Below are 5,902 nucleotides of genomic sequence, written 5' to 3' on the forward strand. Positions count from 1 at the left end.
TTGCAGCTGATTGGCCTGCGTAAATCCTTCCCATTGATTTGTCAACATCAACCAAGGCTTAACTAAAATAGGAGGGTGTACTCAGTCCACAGGAGGGTACACCTTGAGTACTCAGTTTGGGTAAAAAGGGAGGCTGTGTCACTGGATCCTATAGGACACCTAGTTCATTAGCCCACACTACCAAGACAGAGTCAAAGCAGTTCTATCCAATACATAGAAACAAAGACAGGGAGGCTTCCGAGATGAGGAGACAAAGGAATATGGCCCAAATAAAAGAACAGATCAAAACTCCAAAAAAAGAACTAAATAACATCGATAAGCAATGTATAAGATACAGAGTTCAAAACACTGACTATAAGTCTGCTCACGGAACTTAGTGAGGACCTCAACAGCATAAAAACAATCCAGTCAGAAATGAAGGATATGCTAATTGAATTAAATAACAATGTATGGGGAAACAACAGTAGGATGGATGAAGTTGAGCATCCAATCAATGATTTGGAACATAAGGAAGCAAAAAAACAACCAATCAGAACAACAAGAAGAAAAAAAGAATCCAAAATAAAGAGGATAGCCTCTTTAAAGCAGCTTCTGGAATAATTTCAAGAGGTCCAACATTCGCATCATAGAGGTGCCAGAAGGAGAAGAGAAAGAGCAGAAAATTGGACATCTATTTGAAAAAATGAAGGGAAACTTCCCTAATTTGGTGAAGGACAGACATACAAGTCTAGGAAGAACAGAAAGTCTCAAACACGATGGATGCAAATAGGCCCACTCCAAGGCACATCATAATTAAAATGCCAAAGGTCAAAGATAAAGAAAGAATCTTAAACATAGCAAAAGAAAAGTAGTTAGTTACCCACAGAGGAGTTCACATAAAACTGTCAGCTAATTTCTCAAAAGAAACTTTGCTGGCTAGAGGGACTAGGCAAGGAATATTCAAAGTCATGAAAAGCAGGGGCCTATAGCCCAGACTGCTCTACCAGGCAAAGCTATCATTTAAAATTGAAGTGCCGTTAAAGAGCTTCCCAGGCAAGAAAAAAAACAAACAAAGGAGTAACTCATCGCCAAACTATTATCATATGAAATGCTAAAGGACTTTTTTAAGATAAAGAAGATGAGAACTATGAATAACAAAATGGCAAAAATACATATCTATCAACAATCGAACATAAAAAACACACCAAGCAATAACAGAGACAGAATCATGGATACAGAGAATGTTTTGTTGGTTGGCAGATAGGAGATAGGGATATGGGGATAGATGAAGAAGTGAGAGGATTAAGACATACAAAGAGGTATTTACAGAGTAGCCAGGGGAGTGTGAAGTACAGTGTAGGAAATGGACTAGCCAAAGAACTCATACACATGACCCATGGACATGAGCAATGGTGGTGGGATTGCCTGGGGGAGTGGAGGGTGCTTGGTGGAGAGAGAGCAAAGGGGGGGAAATCAGGGCACCTGTAATAACATAGTCAATAAGATATAATTTAAAAGGAAAATAAAATAAAATTGTGTCAGTTCCTAAATTAAAAATAAATAAGAAAAAGAAAAATCCCATCTTTGAAAGCATATAGATTTGGATTCAACTTGTAGCCTCGCCATTATTGTTCATGTAATCTTAAAGTATCTTCGGATTAATCCTTCTAAACTAATAAAATAATACCTGCTCAATTGGATTGTCATAAAGAACTAAAATAATGGAATTTGGGCATAAGAAAAACCAGCACAAGAGACTGAGGGAGTGATGGGCAGAGATATAAGGGAGACATCCAGGGTGGGCTATTGTTACAGGGAAAAAAAAAGAGAGAGACAGAGATTATCTTATAGAGTGTATAATCAACAAGACAGTGTTTTAGGATGGAGTGGAATGTTGCCAAAGGTTACAAAAACTGAAAAGTATCTGTAGGATTTAGCAAAAAAATGTTGCAATGTAAATGTCTTAATGTAAATAAGGGCTAATAGAGCAGAAGCAGTAAATCCAGTCTAGGATGTGGAAGGTAGAGAAATGGGGATGAGAGGGCAAAATGCTCAACAGAACAGAGGAGTGGCTAGACAAAGGTGTGGTAGTATAACCAGTACAGGTGTAATACAACCCCAATATTTATTTCATTGTATCATTCTGAAAGTTTTGTGACAGGATAGTCAAAAGGTAGGAAAATTCCTGGGTACGTGGAATGGGGAAACTGAGACAAGAAAATTAAACAAGGCAAAACAGTTTGACCAACTTACAGCCAGCTGGTGAATCATGAGAACTTGTCTCCCATAACCAAGGGCACTTGAGAGTGAATAGTTTATACCTCTTCTCCTTAACCAAAGAATACATGGCTTAAATTTCCCTGGTCTGGGAGATAAAAAACAAAGACCCAATTCATGTCATTTGTGCCAGCTAAACCGGAGGATAGATGAAGTCAGGGGAACAAATTTAAAAAACCCATGAACAACCAAACAGACTCAAGATAAAAATAAAAAAGCATAGCAGGCCAACAAATATTTCCGAAGCCCCTCCATGTGCTTATTTTAACACATCAGCATATTAAAAATGTACTTAGAAGTCTGGTGAATATTCTGCTGAACCCCACCCCCTAAGATTCTCACTAACAGAGAAAAGATATAAACCCTCAGGACAAAGACTCAGGGCCAGCTAGCTCTAAAAATACACTCATGGCCCTTCCTGGGCACGAACCTTTTATTTCCTCCTAAGCTCTAAGGGTCCCAAGGAGACTTGCAGCCAGGGAAGCAGTGGGCAGCAGCAGCTCAACCCGAGTTACACCCTCATCTCATCTCCAAGGCCCCCTTTTTCTCTGACTTCCTAATGAGCAAAAAGCAGCCCCTGCCTTGGCTCATTTTTTCCCTATAGCTTGTCTAGGGAACCAAATCAGAGCACCACCTGGGATCTTCCCAGTTTCTTCTACCCTAAGTCCTCCCTTTGTTCCACTGTCCCGGCCTTAACAAACTGACTCTCAAAATCGCCTGGACTTGTGTAGTGAAGTCTTTTCTGCATGAAGTCAAAAACCCAAACACTGCAGGCCAGCCTGAGGCAGACCTGCTCTGGACCGGCTGGTGCCTCTCAGGTAATAGTTTCATTAAAATGTGTTAATTTTTCATTAGATATAAACCATTTTAAATAATCTACAACCACAGTATCACTAATTACCATAAGAAATACTTATGGGTTTCTCTTTAATAAGTGTCAGACATTCGCAACCCACATCTACACAGTACACTTGGACAAGAATAAGTTTAGCATTATATATTAATTATCTTTCTCACATTCATCTTAGTAGCTATCATTAAGCTACCTAAAACTGTTTTTGAACGTTAAGGCAAGCAATTGCTCAGTGAATGAATGGTGTTAGTGATAGGCAATAATGCAATTTATTTGAGGTAATGTTGCTAAGAAAATTAATCTTCTATTTTTACTTATAAATAATATCAATAAACTAAAAATTTATGTAACACAAAATAAAATAATTTAACTATGATTAATACGGTATTGATACAGAGGATGATGGAGCAATTAATTTTTCTAGGTTTTTATAGCAAAATATTTAAAATTAAGATATTTTAAAAGGGTCATCTTAAAATAGAATTTTTAAAAAAATATTTTACTTATTTATTTTTAGAGAGAGGGGAATGGAAGGAGAAAGTGGGAAAGAAACATCAATGTGTGGTTGCCTGTCATGTATCCCCTACTGGGGACGTGGCCTGCAACCCAGGCATGTGCCCTGACTGGGAATCGAACTGCCATCCTTTGCTTCACAGGCCCACGCTCAATCCACTGAGCTATATCAGCCAGGGCAAAATAGGATTTTTTTATGATAGCAAACAGCACACCAAGGAAAACGACAATGAAATTCAGGATTCTTGTGGCAGGAAGTGATTTTGGATGCAGTCTTGCTTGAAGAAGTACAAATGATTTTTCTAAACCAAAAATGGAAAATATTTGTCCCAAACTCTCTCTCATGAAGTCATCATGACATTTCACCTATGAAACTTCCTTTGAATTCAGAAAACATTCCAAACAGAAAAAAATACATCGCTTAGTAAACAGGAAGTAATTTAGCTTTATATGAATAAACTCCAAAATATATCCTAAAGACATATTCAATAGGGAAGTTCCAAAGCACCTACTAGATGCCTTAGAGATAAGAGAATATATTGCTGAGCTTTATAATCAGTTTCTAGCTTTGTAGTACACTTGAAGTTTAATAAATAAGACATCTTCACTCAGTGGGAAAAAGATGAAGAAACTCTCTCACGAAGATTTTGGATAGCTCTTACAAAATTATATTTTGATGATCTAATTTTAAATGGATTAGAAACATGAAGATTAAATTTCTCTAGGTAGAAGCTACTTAAGAATTGAGGGTAAGTTGCTGGGCCAAGGATAGCTTGGCACTGGACAGCCTAAAGTCTTTGAAAATAACCCTCAAATATTTGATGAACCCAAATGGCAGCCAAGTTCCCAGAAAATATTAAGTGGATGGTGGTTACTCACATGTGAGCCAAATCTCCTAGTGGATTTACTATCACCAAGATCTTAACAATGGGATACGTAAGGGAGGTAAATGATCAGAAGAAAGACAAATAAGGCTAAATGTTTCTTTTCTTTTTTAGTCAATTCCTAACTGATGTTGCCCCTCACAGAATAGAATGTGTGTGTGTTTGTGTGTGTTTCTGACTTTAAGTCTGGCATGTTGGATGCTTACGTCTCTGTTCATTATGTAATACCTATATGCATGTGTTGACTGTCATTATTCTTGTTGTGTTGCAACATAACTTTAAAAAAGTAAACTTTAAAGAAATAATAAATTACTATAAAAAAGTAATTTATAGTTCTCCAAAAACTCATGAACTTTTAATTTATTTATTTTGGTTTGTATTGTTAAATATGCCAATCAAGGCAGGGATCCCATGCAGAAAGCATGGTAACCATATAAAGAGTAAAATACCAAAAATTTCTTTTAATTTCCTGCATAATCTACCATCTCTGCCTCTCTCCACTTATGTTTCATTTGTCAACTAGCTTCAGAGTCTCATCTAAAAAGCAAATCATAGTTGCTTTTTAGAATATGATACCCTTCCTTTTGTGTTCATAACCATGCTTTTTCATGATGCAACCTTAGTGTCCACATACTCTTTGAGGCATTGCTTGACCTCCCCAAACATAATGAGGAACCTCATCTCTTGGCTCCCAGCCTGTGCCCCACCATTCCCTTGATCAATGAGAACAAGTCTTAGAGTCATCCTCATACCTTTGGACTGAAGAAATGGCTGACACTACAAAAAATATTCTCCCTCTTCTTTATGAAAGAGTTTTTTTCTTTATAAGCACCCACCCAAGCAGAGTTCTTACTTCCAAAATCCTCCTGAACGTGGATGAAGTCTCACCAAGTAGAGGTGGCATTTGTCATTTCCAGGACAAAGGGATCAATAAACAGTGTCATCTCATCTATTTTTTCTACTCCGTCTTGTGATGAGAAACATAGTAGATTGAGGCATGGAGAATAGTGGATCCATGAGACGGAAGGGACCAGGGTCCCTGAACGACCACCTAGAGGAAAGCTGCGTGCCACTCGGGAGCATCCACATTGGCCTATGGCATGAGCCAGATTAAACTTGTATTTTTAAACTGATAAGAACAGATACTACACTTGATCTTAGCCAAAAGGCTGAGAAGCGATAAACTTGTATTTTTAAACTCTATTTGTTATAGCAGCTAGAATTACCCTACTTAGCACCCACAGGAACAGCAAGTAACTCAGTAATTGCTGAAAGAATAAATGAATAATTGAATAAATAGGTCGTTGAGTAAAAGTGTCCAGCTTTGCAAGAACTCTCTTCCACACTCAATGCAAGAAGAATCAGCCTCAGAGTTTACTTATTTATCTTTAGTCTT

At 37.6% G+C, this 5,902-nt stretch overlaps 1 pseudogene; it reads right to left on the reverse strand.

Annotated features, from left to right (window-relative positions):
- Window positions 1–5,508: 5,508 nt before the first annotated feature.
- On the reverse strand, window positions 5,509–5,687 carry LOC118995885 (uncharacterized; annotated as a pseudogene).
- Window positions 5,688–5,902: the final 215 nt, after the last annotated feature.

The sequence above is a fragment of the Sturnira hondurensis genome, unplaced genomic scaffold (assembly GCF_014824575.4).
Source record: "Sturnira hondurensis isolate 20B ecotype Veracruz unplaced genomic scaffold, ASM1482457v3 Scaffold0010428, whole genome shotgun sequence".
NCBI classification, from domain to species: Eukaryota; Metazoa; Chordata; class Mammalia; order Chiroptera; family Phyllostomidae; genus Sturnira; species Sturnira hondurensis.